The 14885-nt window shown below is 48.6% G+C and overlaps 1 long non-coding RNA gene across 1 annotated transcript in view; it reads right to left on the reverse strand.

The window, feature by feature from the left end:
* Positions 1 to 13683, reverse strand: part of LOC138416838 (uncharacterized) — a 55594-nt gene extending 41911 nt beyond the window's left edge. The window contains exons 1-2 of the long non-coding RNA XR_011247867.1: positions 13626 to 13683; positions 12827 to 12874 (exon numbers count right to left, since the gene is read on the reverse strand). This is a non-coding gene — a long non-coding RNA (uncharacterized lncRNA). The remainder of the gene's footprint in view (positions 1 to 12826; positions 12875 to 13625) is intronic.
* Positions 13684 to 14885: the final 1202 nt, after the last annotated feature.

Consider the following 14885-nt stretch of genomic DNA (forward strand, 5'->3'; position numbering starts at 1 on the left):
AGGGCATGGGCAGGGATGGGAAGAGGTGACAATTTTAAACAGAGCAGCCAAGGAGGGCCTTACTGAGAAGGTGACATCCGAGGAGAGGCCTGAAGGAGGTAAAGGAGAGAGCCGCTCAGATAACTGTGTGAAGAGCAGTCCAGGCGCAGGGAACAGCAAGTGCAAAGGCCCTGAGGTCAGGCAGGGTTTTAACTGGCTCACCTTTGCTGTTGGACGGAGCAAAGGATTTCAAGGGAAAGAAGTGACAGTGGTCATCTGGGCAGGACTCGGCTCTTCCCAGCACCCACCGCCCAGTCCTACTGTCAAAGAGTCAGGGAGAGTCATCACATTAGAAAATGAATGCATGCAATCATTTCAAAGAGAAAAAAACGGCTAAATCTGGCACAAAAGGAGGGAGGGATGTCAGACAGCAAAGGTGGGAGAGGCTGCCACAGAGGGGCAATCTAGAAAGACTGAGCAAGGCCACGGTGGGGATTTTATTCTATTTAGAGACTTAGTTTTTACTTATTTAGATTTTGATGCACTTAGATTTTATTCTAAATGAATGAAAACAGGGATAGAGACTTCAAAGGGGAAGGGACGTGAGCTCTCACGGTTTCCACCAGGTTCCCTGGCTGCATGTGAAGAGGGAACTGCAGGGACAAGGGTAGAAGCAGGGAGACAAGGGAGAAGCTGGTGTCCTTGTCAGGCAGGAGCTAATGAAGCCTGGACTAGGGTGTGCAGGGCAGTTGGTGAGAAGCGGCACTGTACAGGCTCCATCTGTACTTGCGGGACAGGAGGTGTGGCTTGAGGCAGAGAGAAGAACAAGGGTAACACCCATCTTTCAACCTGAATCCCTAGGTTGATGGCTGAGCACCAGCTCTTCTCTCTTGGAAGCAATAAACATTTGCTGTAGGATCCGTGATTCCAATAAGCTAGTATGTGGCTCTGATTGTAATTTTGCGTCCGTGACTCTTCGTGAAAACCAACAGAATATCCTGGCTTAAGAAAGTGTAATGGGGACAGTGGGGAGAGCTAAACAAAGAAAGCTATGAGAGCCTCAAAATACATTAATATTTTTTCTCTCCTTATAAAAGTGGAGAAACTGCGGCACAGTAAGGCAAAGAAACGTGTTCGAGGTCACACAGCCAGTGAGTAGTAAAGCCACGATTTGACCCCAGAGCCCATGTTCTTAACCACTGCCTTCAACAACAACAACAACAAAGTTTTCAGGGACTTCCCTGCTGGTCCAGTCGTTAAGATTCCACACTTTCAAGGCAGAGGGGATGGGTTCTACCCCCAGTCGGGGAACTAAGATACCACATGCCATGGGGCATGGCTAAAAAATTAATAAAAGTTTAATCACTGCAGTATTTATCCAGTCTCCTGGTAGAGGATATTGAGTTGTTCCAATTTGAAAGGTTATTTTCCATTGTTATAAATAACGTTGCTGACAACACCTATATAATCGTTTCTCTGCATCCTTGAGCAGGAGTCTCTGGAGATGAGTTCCAGAGAGTAGGGGCAGTGGTCTTGAGGTCCCACACATTCTGTGGCATCGGTCAGTTCCCACCTGATGACTCTCCATTGTTAGATCAGGGCCTGAAAGTCTTTCCCACTATTAATATGAAGGAACTGGCACTTCCTCCCAGTGGCTGAACCAGCCCCAGAAGAGGCTGAGCACCTGAACAGCGCCAGATCAGCACTGCCCACCCCCAAAGCCCAGCACATGATCTCAGATTTGGTTACACCACTGCAAAAAGGGGCCCCTGAAAAAAGTGCCATTTCTTTTCTGCGCATCCATGTGGCAGCTCTGACATTTCTCTGGGCTGGAGATTTCTTGGCTGAGATAATCCCAGGCTCCCTTCCAGTCCCAGGGTGAAGAACAGCCGTCCATCTTAATGAGGGTCTGCTTGAGGGGACTGCTGCCAGGACACAGCAAGAAGAGGAACTTGTCCTGTTTCCCGTTTGCAAGGTGGTGGTCTGGGGACTGTACTCCACGAATGTCTCTGCCTCTCCCTCCATGGAGCGGTCACGCCTCCCTGAGTGGTCATGTACTGAAAGCTCAGAGGAACCAGTCCATGAGCTTATTGGTCCATATGTGGCCTAAGTGTCGCCAAGTCTTTGAACTGATTACAAAAATCCTTATGTTTCGGTGATACTTGGAGACCTTAGGGTTTTGTCACCCGGAACTTAAGAGAGGGAAGTGTGGATGCTGCGGCCTTTGCTGGACACTGTCCAGGTGTTACTGGCTTAATTCACTCCAGGAAAAGCTGCGTTGAGTCTCCCTGGGTGCACGGCTCTCGCAGGCCCAGGGGAAACTCAGGTGAGCATGGCCTTCACCTTGAGGAACGAATTATCCGTCTCTGGTCCTACCAACACCAGCCATCCGTCTCCGACCTCCTGACTTTGCAGCATGCCAGTGACATCTAAGAACTGCTTGCTGACGTGCAGTACCCTGTACCCCCTTCCCTGGGGTGCCCACGAACCTAGCCTGCAAGGGCAGGGGTGGTCTGTGACGAAAGCAAGCAGGAATCCCTCGGGAGAGCAAGACAAGAACTGCTCAGTTGTCACTCGGGTTTTCCCCATGTGCACATCAACTACCCAAGGGAAACAGGTCAAAACATGCAGCAGATGCCAAATCCCGATACACGATGGCTGTCTGGACTCAGTCCTTTCGAATCCTGAGTTAATTCAGCATTTCCACAAGTAGGTGACCTGCAGGGACACTGCAGCACATAAGGTAATTTTACACGCCAAGTCCATAAACGTTATTTCTTTTCAAGGGATGGATTTATTTCAAAGTCTATTAGAAGAAATAGAAAATGTGAACATGAGCTCCATGATTTCACATCCATAACTGCATGGGCTGAGGTTTAATTTTTTTTTAATGTTTCCATTTAAAGAGGAATGTTAAATAATAGTACAGGTAGTAGTCCATTGAGATGGTCCAGAACAACTGTGGGCTGGATGGGAAATGCTGAGCTTCTGGCAGGCTGGCGTTTGATCCCTGGAATTCAAGTCCCATTGGTCTGGGGAGGCCCCACCCCAGCCCATTAAAGTCACAGAGAAAGGTGTCAGGGTGACCTCACCCCTGGCCCAGTGAAATAGGAAGGTTTGCTCATGGAACAAAATTGGGTCTGTTTTTCTGCACATGTCCCCAGGCTAATAGTGGAGAAAATGAATTTGGGTTGACTGGTCTGGCTTCACTTATAATATGTAAAACTGGCTTCCTCTGCCCTTCGTGGTGACGGCTTCCAGATGCTTTACCTCCCTTCTAACCTGTCTGCAGCAGGGCAGGGCTGCAGAAAGAGTTTAGCTCAAATGTTTTTGTGGAAGAGATGCTGACTTATAAAGCCTCTCCATTAACCACTGTTTTAATTTTAAGCAGATTACCGTCCCCAAGGGGAGACTTAACATCCAGTGTGACTTGTGTGTAGACGCTGCTGTCATTTAAAAGGATCGCTAAAACTGTATTTTAATAGTGAGCTGACATAAACCTTCCACCCACCTGTGTGGACAGGGGTGAGAGCATCTAACAAGTGTGCAAAGGCACTTACAGACAAAGACACCCAACAGTTAATTGCCTCTTAAATGAGTAGGCTGGAAACATAAGCACCCAAGACCCTGGTTTTATGTCTGGTAGAAATTAGAAATGGTTCTGCAGGCCGCTTGCTCTTTGCCCACATGGCACTTAGAGCTGCTGACCGCAGCACGTGAATTATTCACCAGGTGGTAGCTCTTCCTGCGCTTGGGGAGACAGGTCTAACCAGTGGATGGCAGCCAGGTTTTGCTCTTTTTGCTTCTCACGTTGTCTCTAGAGACTCACAGAGGAAGCGTCCTCAGCACAAACTGCTTCACTATGATTCATGAAGAGCAAGCGAAAGGTTGATTCTGCCCAAGGTGCCCTGGATTCTACATTCAACAAGTACTTATTGAGCATCTACTATGTGCCAGGCACTGCGCTTGACCAGGCTTTTAGTGGAGAGATAACATGGACTGAAATCCCCACCCTGGCTGCGGGGTGGTCCCTGGGAGACAGAGGGGTAGAGTGGATGTGATGAGGTGGGTCTGGTGGTTGCTATGACTGCTGCCTCCTCCAACAAGTAACTAACGTTTAGTTCACTTTTGCGGAGTCCTGTCCCCCACTGTAGGTGAGGTGTGGTTCTAAGCCATCCACCTATGTGAATCACGTTATTTACCCCTCACAGCCCAAGAGGTGCAGACCATTACTAGCTTCATTTTACAGGCAAGGGAACTGAGGCACATAGGCATTAAGTAATTTACTCTAGTGGATAAATGGCACAGTTAGAATTTGAACCATAGTTCAGTGAGTTTCACAATCTATTTTCACCACTCTGCCATGATGCCACTTCTTCAAGGAAATGCAATGGCTAAAAAACAGATGCTGAGCCCTGACATTCAACAGGGCTTCCCACCTGGCTCAGTGGTAAAGAATCAGCCTGCCAAGCAGGAGACACGAGTTTGATTCCTGGGTATGGAAGATCCCCTGGAGAAGGAAATGGCAACTCACTCCAGTATTCTTGCCTGGGAAATCCCATGGGCAGAGGAGACTGACGGGCTACCGTCCATGGGGTCGCAAAGAGTCAGACACGACTTAATGACTAAATAACAACAAAATTTAATAATCAGGACCCTGGAAGGATTCTGCCAAGACCGTATGACAAAAAACAGACAGGAACCAACTGCTAAGCAAGCCACTTGTCAATGAGCAGCTCCTGAGAGCGGGGTCAATGTTATCAGGTGATCAAGATCTGACCAATCAGAGCACCCCATTCTCCAGACTGTGGCGGCTGGCTCTGGATGTGAGTCCCAGAGTTGCTCCAGAGGCAGTGAGCCTGGGACTTTTCGGTGATGTTGGGAAAGAGGCATCTTCATCTGCTGGGGTGAGTAAGCTAGGAGGATATCAACCCAAAGCTGCTGGGCGTCATCCCTGATGCTTCCAAGAGAAGGCCTGCCTTAGCATAAAGCCACTATGGAGATAGAGTCCAGACGACATTGTCAATGTTCGGATTAAGCTGAATTTTATGTGATCCAATAAATCCTCTTTGGGCTTAAGCCATCTTGTTGGCTTTTCCATCACTTGCAACCAAAAGTGTCATGACAGATATTGTAGGAAAAGCATTAGTGCTCCCATTTGACAGGTAATAAAACTGAGGCTTCAAGCAGAAGACAAGGGAGGGAACTGATAGTTACTATTTGCTACTTGCAGTCCACTCTCCCATTGCTTTTTAATAATATGAGGCTGGATTGCAAACCCTAGTATGTGTGACGCTACCTCACAGTGAGACATTGCAAGTCATATCATTCCAAGCCTCAGTTCTTTATCCATGCAATAACTGAGCAGGGTTCTATCAGCTTATCCCCAAGGATGTTCCCTGTGGTGTTAGCACCTTATAAAGCTCTGCTCAGGAAAGGTTCCATGGTCAATAGGTCCAGGAAAAGCTGCACCCTCTGGCTTCCTCTTTAGAACATTAGTGCATTGGATAGAGGCTCTGAAAAGCCCTGTAGTCAAGACGCATGTGCAGTTAACCTAGCATTTCCAAAAATGTATGAGTTTGGCTCTGAATTCATCATGGATGTTAAAACCACAAATAGGAAGAAAGAAAAGATGATACTCAGTAAGTAAAATCCTGTTTTCTCAAAAACTGTCATAAGGACTGAATTTTTCGATTCACTCTGGAAAAGCTCATTTCAAGTCTCTCAAAGGCTGAATAAGTGGTAAGTTATCAAGCTGCAGCCTGTGAGCCACAGATCAGACAAAGAACTGTCCTACACAGCAAGCTGCCAACCTAGACATGGAGTAGTTAGCCCCTGATAGGGAGATGTCCATCTGTGATAGTCCAAGGACTAGATGACCTCCCCTTGAGATAGAAGGCAGAAAACAAACTTAGGACATTCTTGTTCTATCAACATAATGCAGAGCACAGAGGGTTGACCTACAGAAGCCCATATAATCGAGACTCTCCCATGTCTGTCCATTCCAATTATCTGAGGTTTCTCAGTATTATTATGCCAAGTGATTAACCCTGGATGGATTGGAGCTGGACAGGGCAATACTTCCAGAGGTAACCTTTCCCTTGACCCTTGCTCCATGTCCACCATGTATGAAGCTGAATTTCCTCTGCTGGCTCACCTGTGCTTGTGTCTCCAGACAGATCTCATACCAGCAGCTGCAGCAGTTCCTATCCCAGCCTGGGTCCAAAGGAAACAGATGGCAAATCTCAAGAGGGAAACTGAGGAGGGTGTGATGGAAGAAGTGTTCACAAGATGACTACAGGTTAAGGAAACCAAAAAAGGGGCTTTCCCTGGTGGTCCAGTGTTTAAGAATCTGCCTGCCAATGTGAGGGACGCGGGTTTGATCCCTGGTCCGGGAAGATCCCAAGTGCCGCGGGGCAACTGAGCCTATGCACCACAACCACTGAAGGCCGCCCTCTAAAGTCGGCAAGCCGCAACTACTGAGCCCACCTGCTTCGACTGATGAAGCCCATGCACCCTGGAGCTCATGCTCTACGAGAGAAGTCGCTGCAGGGTGAAGTCCACACAGCGCAGCCAGAGAGTAGCCCCTGCTCTCTGCAGCTAGAGAAAGCGCGAGCGCAGCAACAAAGACCTAAAACTTATATTTTTAAAAAAAGAAAACCAAGAAGGGACAGTGAGGGCCCTGAGGATTAGCATCAGAGGAAAGCAATGACCTCAGTAGGCCTGAAGACAAAGGAAGTAGCTGACGCAGAGCCCAGGGAGGGCTGTGGTTGCCAGAGAATGTGGTTGGGCCAAGCAAGGCAAGAAGAGAAGCTTGGCCTTTGCCAAACTCTGCACTGCAAGTCCTTTCCCCGGTATATTTCGGGGGGTGGAGTTTTTATGAAATCCAATTTACCTTTCTTTGTAATTGTTATTACTAGGTATGTCCTGCCTAAGGAATATTTGATTTAATCAATATATCAAAGATTTCCACCTATGTTTTCTTCAAGAGTTTCAGCTGTTACGCTGAAGTCTACAGTCCATTTGAATCCATTTGAAGTTCATTTTTGTAGGGTATGAGTAAGGGGTTGAAGTTCATTTTTCTCTAAATATTCATTTATTTCTGAACCATTTGTCAAAAAGACTTTCTTTTCCCCATTGAATTACTTGGGCATGTCTGTTGAGTATTATTTGAATATATTTGAGTCGTGTATTTGTGGACTTCCTCTTCTGCTCCACTGGCCTCTGTGTTTTTCCTTATGCCAATATCACCCTATCTTGATTACTGTAGCTTTATAATAGGTCTTGAAATCAGATAGTGTAAGTTTCCAAACTTAGTTATATTTATTTATTTTTAACGATTTCAGATCCTTTGTGTTTTCATTTAAATCTTATAATCAGCTCATCAATTTCACAAAATGTCTCCTGGAATTTCAGTTGGGATGCCATTAAATCTATACATCAATTTGAAGAGAATTACCATCTTAACAATAATAGTAAGTCTTCTAAATCCAGGAACTAGGTATATCTTTGCATTTCTTTCAGTGTTTTGTGTGTGTGTGTAATTTTTAGAACACAGGTCTTGTGTATATTTGGTTAAATATATCCCGAGGTCTTTTAACCTTTTCTGATGGTATTGCAAATGGCATTTAAAAATTTCATTTCCCAATTGTTCATTACTGGTATATAGAATTTAAATTGATTTTTTTATTGATCTTCTACCCTGTGATCTTTCTAAATTTACTTATTCCTTCTTGTCAGTTATTTTGCTGACTCTTTAGAACAAATGTCTCTGTAGTCCAGCCTTCATCCCCTCCTTCAGAGTAACCTCTGTGATGTGTTAATGCATTTTTCTGGATCCTTTTTCCATATATTTTCCCCATATACATATGGGCCCACACAAAGGACATAATATTTTTATCTTATCTCATGTGAAAAGGAAGTGAAAGTGAAGTTGCTCAGTCATGTCCGACTCTTTGCGACCCTAGTGGACTGTAGCCCACCAGGCTCCTCTGGCCATGGGATTCTCCAGGCAAGAATACTGGAGCGGGTTGCCATTTCCTTCTCCAGGGGATCTTCTGACCCAGGGATCGAACCCGGGTCTCCTGCATTGCAGGCAGATGCTTTAACCTCTGAGCCACCAGGGAAGCCCCTTACGTCATGTGAGTGGTATGAAACTGTGTTTTCACTCTTCAACTCGTTTTCACTCAACAGTACGTCTTGAAGATGACAGTAATAAAGATCTACAAGTTCTGTCAGGTCTCTGTGTTATTTAGATTGGAGAAAATCATAAAGTTTATTGGCTGTTCTTCTGTTGCGGGACATTTAGGTCAATTGTAATTTTTTTGCTATTACGAGCACTACTGCAATGAGCATCCTCAGACGCATCTCCAGGCCCACGTGGGTAAGACTTCCCCAGGACGGACGGTGACTGAGGTTGGACTAGCAGGTCGTGGGGTACACACAGCTGACGTTCTCAGCGATGACGACCTCCCTCAGCCTGGGGCTCCTGGTGAGACACTGGCCTGCAGGGCATTGTGTTGAGCCCAAGAGGGAGGGGGTGGAGGGCCTTGCCCTGCAGCAGGGAAGAGGGATACATGTGTGCGTGGCGAGTGATAAGCACGCACGAGTACGTATCTTTTGCACGGGGGACACAGATTATGGTATGCATGCATGCACGGAGATGCATGTCTACACAGTGTGCATGGGTATATGAATGCATATGAACATAGCGTGGTGCACAGGGTCTGTGTGTGGGTGCTGGTTTTCAGGAGTAACAGGCAAGCATGCAGCCCAGACTTGCTATGTTTCTGTACATGTGAACATGCATCTCCATGGATGTGCTTCCCAGACCCGTGTCAGTGCAGCTGCGGGAGGTGCAGGTGCCTGCAGGTGGGTGCTCATTGTGGGCGCACATGCAGAAGTGTGTGGACACGTGCGTGGGGCTGTGATTACAACTGGCCTCTGTTAAGAGCCCCCATTGTTCGCCAGACATGCTTCTAAGCACTTCCCATGCATAGACTCATGGAAGCCTCACAACAGCTTCACTGAGATACGTTCTTAGGTGTAAGGAAACCGAGGCACAGAAGGGTTTAATCATGCGACCCAGATCACAGTTTGGTGCTGGGATCTGGACGCAGTCTGGCCTCAGACTCAGTAATTCACTCCCCTATATGTGAGGTGTATATCCACAGCAGGGCACTGTGCATACCACTATTACAAGCACTGTGTCCACAAGTGTGCGTAAGACGGTGAGAAAACGCTCTACACATGCACATGCATGGTTCCATGAATGTGCACATACAGGGGAGTGTGCATGTGTGCAAACACATGCCTGTGCTACAGACAAGCTTTGTACAAACGTGGATACACACTCGCTCGTATGTATCCACAGCATGCCTGTGGGTGCCTGTTCAGGCAGACACACTCATTTGGAGAAGAGGTGTGGATTTGCACTCAGGCGTTGTGGAGGCATCTGAGGGCCCTGGAGGCGCTCTGAGGGAAACTGACGGCCTTCCTTCTTCCCTCTCCCCTCTCCCTCCTCCCCACACTCCTCACCCAGAGGCTTCTCCTCCTCCTCCCGCTGTGTCCCTGTGGGTCCTCTCAGCTGGGGAGGAGGAAGGCAGCCTGACGGCTGAGTCTGCATTAGAGGCTGCTGCTTTGTGTTCCCCAGGCTGTGGGTGGAGCACCAGCAGGTAGCCAGCAGCCCCTGGGGAGGAGGGCAGGCTTCCTGGAGTTGCTCCTATGTCACAGGGTGCTTTGGGGGTGCACATATGAGGCTTGCCCTCATAATCAAGGGATGTGGTTCGAGAGAGGCTTCCACCCACGACCGAGTGTCTCCTGGGAAGTTCACAGGGGTCATGGATGGAAGAGTATGAGGACGCCACTCCCCCAGGCACCACTGCACGTGAGAACCGAGGCTGAAAACCCTTCTCTGGATGGCTGGAGCATCTTGACCTTGGCTGAGGCATGTCCCACCTCGCAGACTCATTCTGCTCTGAGCTAAGGAACCTCACTGACATCATGATTTCCGTGTCTATGTCCGCCTTTGATTTCCCTCAGGACCAGGCCTCCCTCACGCTGAGCTGTTGAGTGGACTGAGCGGGGCTGATCCCACTGAGGCGGGGGTGGGACCTGGGTGTGGCCAAGCAGACCCACCCATCCTCTTGCATGCTATAATTGGCTGTGGGATGGACATGTGACCCAGAATGGGCCAATGGGGGCCTGTGTTGGGGTTTTTGCTGGATCTGGTGGGAAGGGACTCTGTGCTATGGGGGAGTCTGCTGGGCTGGTGGGAAGGAAGCTGGCCACCCCCCAGTGGAGACAACCTGCCTGAGAGTGAAGCCCAGACATGGAGAGAGACCAAGTCACGATTGGGTTGTTGGAGTCCCTGGATGCAGCTGGGTCAGAAACCCAGTACACCTGACTTTAATTCCCTGAGACAATAAATTTTCTCTTTTCACTTAAGCCTGCTTGGATTGAGTTCTGCCACTTGCAACCAGAAGAATCCCTAATATTAGAGCCCAGAGTCGGCCCTGGGGACATCTAAGCAGTGGGAACAGGCAGACACGCAGAAGGGGGACTGCTTCAGGAAGGCTGTGTGCTTGGTGTCTGAGGACCAGGTGGGCTTAGGACAGGGTGGTGCTGAGTCCCCTCACCCACCCCAGGATGGCCCCAGGGCCCAGGGGACCACAGGGAGCCGAGCACCCAGCTCACAGCCCTCTTTCCATGGGCCACATTGGTCCTGCCAAGTTGGCTGCGCCAGGCCCAGTCGGGTGGCACTGGGCAAAGACAGGCGGCTTCCTGGAGGACAGAATCTGAGTGGGAGGAAGGAGAAGAGGTCCACAGGACCCATGCCTGCTTGAACAATGAACAGCTGCCCCATCTGACGCTGCACACCGTCCTGTGTCCTGCATCCTTTTCTCCACAGCTCTGCAGTCATGAGTGCAGGTAACTAATAAATTCATGCATTTCAGTTTTGTCTCTGCCCCCAGACTAGGCTGGACGTTCCATGAGGGCAGGGATTTTCATCCATGGTCCTCACTGCCCAGCCCTGGCACATAGTGGATGCTTTCTACAAATACGTTCACTGAAGGAACAAAGTCTCCCTTCTGGCACAGCAGCCCCAATTGTCCTTTGGAGAACCTCCGTCCTGCACTCTCTACTCACCGGCTATGAATGAGGGAAGCCCCATGCCCACTGCACCGGGGCCCATTACTCAGGCTTGGCAGTCCGCATATCCAAGACCGCTGGCCACACCTGGGCAGGTGGCACCCACACAAGGGGCTGAAATCCCTGCTTCTCAAGCCCGAGTCCTGGCACAAGACTTTCTTCTCCCAAGAGAAAGGGGCACCCTTCCTAACTGACAAGAGCACCTCAGGGGGCAGCCCTGGCCAGGAGCAAATCTCGTCACCTTGACCCCAGTGTTTGAGTCAGAGACGGGCATGTAACCAGACAGGTCCAACCAGGTGAATCCTAGAAATCCGCAGGTGCCACTGTTACTGGCAAAGCCTATTAACAATTCTTGGGAAATAAAACTAGAAATAGAAATCTGAGTAATGAAGTCTAATCTTTTTCTTTTCCTTGGTGCTGCGTCTGGTTTTGCTTGCTCACAGGGTGCCTCACGCAGATGTCTCACAACTCGCCCTTCAGACCAGAGTTCCTGGTCGGAAAGGGCTGCGTGGGCACCCCAGCCCCATGGTGTGCAGGAGCACCACCCACGATACTCAATCCAAGATGGCGGCAGTGGGCCGTGTGCAGAGATGCTCCGACTCTTTGCCACCCCATGGACTGCAGCATGCCAGGCTCCTCTGTCATCCACTATCTCCTGGAGTTTGCTCAAATTCTTGTCCATTGAGTCGGTGATGCTATCTAACCATCTTATCTTCCACCTCCATCTTCTCCTTTTGCCTTCAATCTCTCCCAGCAAAAGCATCTTTTCCAATGAGTCGGCTCTTTGCATCAGGTGGCCAAAGTATTAGAGTTTCAGCTTCAGGAATAGTCTTTCCAATGAACATTCAGGGTTGACCTCCTTTAGGATTGATTGGTTTGATCTCCATGCAGGCCAACGGCCTCTAAAGAGTCTTCTCTGACACCACAATGCAAAGCATCAATACTTCGGTCCTCAGCCTTCTTTATAGACCAACTCTCACATCTGTACATGACTACTGGAAAAACCATGGCTTTGACTAGAGGGACCTCTGTCTTCCCCACTAATAAGACCCTATAAAGCAGCCTTGCCCATGGCCTATGAGGGGTGGGGCATGGGCTTTAGAGTGGGACTGCACACCCCTCCATTCTTTAATCAAAAAATAAAGCTTTCCTTTGCTTCTGGACTGAATTCTGTCTCCCTCTATTGGCTTAAACAAAACCAGGCATGAGGACCCTTGCTCAGAATGGACACAGGGGTAGAAGGAAGAGAACCAGGGTTGCTGCACTGGGAGTGATTTCTTCCCCCAGAGAGGGAAGAGGAGGGAGAAACTGCAAGAGCCCCTGGATCCAGCCCTACCTGAGGCCAGAACTATCCTCCAGCCTTTTCAGTTCTATAAGCACAATCATATATTCCTCTTTTGTTCACATCTCTCGGCACTGGATTTCCTGTCCCTGACATCTGCTGGAGACCTATCCGTCTGATGCAGGAGGAGGGGCAAAGACACCCTGCAGGGCAACTGTGCAGCTAGAGGAGGCCCAGTCCTTGAAAAGTCTTTTTTAAGCACTTCATATAGGAAGGGCTCCTGAAGGTGCTGGCAGACTGCGACCTCATCCCCACCAGCCCTCCTCTCCCCACCAGGTTGCCCCTTTCAGGAGTCCAGACCCCTCCCCAGGGCAGCCACTGCCCCCTCCTCCAGAATGAATTTCAGGTACTCACGGCTCCTCTCTTTCAGCCCAGTGATTTTCTTCTTTCCCATTCTGTCATCTGGAAAGATGGCAAATTGAAGCACTTAATTTTCCTCCTTCAAACCAATTAATATGAAAGTGCATAGCCCTGAAGTACAACAGCGAAGGCAAGTCATTTATATCAATTAGCAAAAATAAACATGAGCTTTGTGGAAACTCAAAATAAAGAACAACCTCAGAAGCATGAAGCCCAGCAGGGAAGCCTAGGAATTAGGGCCTCTGGAGCCTCGTGGAGAAAGCAGGGATTTGAAGGTGCTATTAAAATTGCATCTCATCCCATCATCCACCATGTGCCAAGGTAAACACGTCCAGGAATCAAGAGAATTTCCAGGCAAAGTCATACCTCACTGTTCCCAAATTTCAGCTCAGCCAAGCTGGAATGCTGAGTCTATCTCCAAAGCGTGTCCTCTGTTCACCCACATTTCTTCATGGCCATTGCCTCCCTGGGCTGAATTCCATCACCCATTGTGGCCTTCCTGGATTATAACAGCCTCCTTGGCTTCCATTCAATACCCTTCAATCCAAAGCTCTGGTCATTCAACACATATTACAGTCCAGAGCAAGCTTTAGAAATGTAAATTAAATCATGTCACCCTCCACTCTGAAACCTTCAATGGCACCCCACTGCTCTTAGAATAAAATCTAAACTCCAGATCATGGCCTCCAAGGCCCTGCATGGTCTGGCCACCTCTCCAACACATCCCCCTCCCGTCTCCCCCGGCTCATGGCAGGGCAGCCATGCTAACCTCTTTACTGTTCCGCCAACTCACCAAGCTCAATCCTAGCCCAGGCTCTTTGCACCTGCTGTTTCCCCACACCTTTTCCTGTGGTCTTTTCTTGTCTTTCCTGTCTCAGCTCAAATGTGACAGCCCCACCCACACCCTGCAGGTTAATGTCACTGCTGTTTATCTCCTTCACATTCACTCAGTCCACAAAGATCCATGGAACATGAGCACCAGTCACATTCTAGCCCTTGTGGATACAGCAATAAACAAGACAGACAAAAACACTGCCTGGTGGAGCTCCATTCTGGCCTGGGGAATGGGGTGGGTAAGAAAATCAGCAAGTACTACAAAAAAAGTCTATCAAATGGGTGAATCCCCTGAGTCCTGAGCAGACAGAAAGCCCCTTGTCAGGGTCAGGGTTAACTGGAGAGGTGACTGGTATAAATGCCAAGTCCCAGAACCATCGATCAAAGACAGGGTGTCTACAGGGAACTGAGGCGCCCAGAAGAAAGCGACAGGTGTCACCAGACCATCTTCAGAATTCAAAGAGGGCAAACAAACAAGTGTCAATGAGACGTTTGATGTCTGCTCCAGCTCGTGTGCAAGCTGTAGGTCAAGTTTATAAGCCAGAGAGAGTTATATTTTAAAGTGCTGTGTTTTAGTACACAAATTTGTGTAATCAATATGTTTGAAGTCCTGGTGCATATGTCCATTGTTTAAACTATTGATGGAGATGGGGGTACAGTGTGGGGTATCTGCGCCCCATCCCCCGCCCCTGGGGAATTCAGCAGAGCCCAGGGCACTGGCAGTGCTCCCTCAGTCTGCTGAATAGCCAAATAGTAACAAAGTCTTCCAATTAAATGCACACATACTACACGCCAGGCCCCATGTCAGTGATCACATGTGTGATTTCGTTGACTTCTCAGGACAACCCCATTCTGCCAAGTCTTGTTATTATTACTAGCAAATGAGGCAAGAGAGAAACAGCATTTTCGACAAAGTCGCACAGCTCTTAAGCAACGGAGCTGGGACTTAAACCCAGGTTCACAAGACTTATCAAAGTCAATTCGTCCCAGTTCGCCCAGAACTGTCCCAACTTGAAGACTGAAAGTCCCACATCCTGGAAACCCCTTGAGCCCCAGAAAACCCAGGACTTTTGTCACCCAAACAACACTCATACTTTGAACCACAAAGGTAAATGGTTTCTTTTTATTTTCGGCTGACCTTGGTACACAACTGTTAACTAGACTGCAGACCTTATCCAGTTTCATCATTAGCTACATGTGTTCATTTGTGTGTCCGTGT

This window comes from Ovis canadensis, chromosome 13 (assembly GCF_042477335.2).
Source record: "Ovis canadensis isolate MfBH-ARS-UI-01 breed Bighorn chromosome 13, ARS-UI_OviCan_v2, whole genome shotgun sequence".
In the NCBI taxonomy this organism is placed as follows: Eukaryota; Metazoa; Chordata; class Mammalia; order Artiodactyla; family Bovidae; genus Ovis; species Ovis canadensis.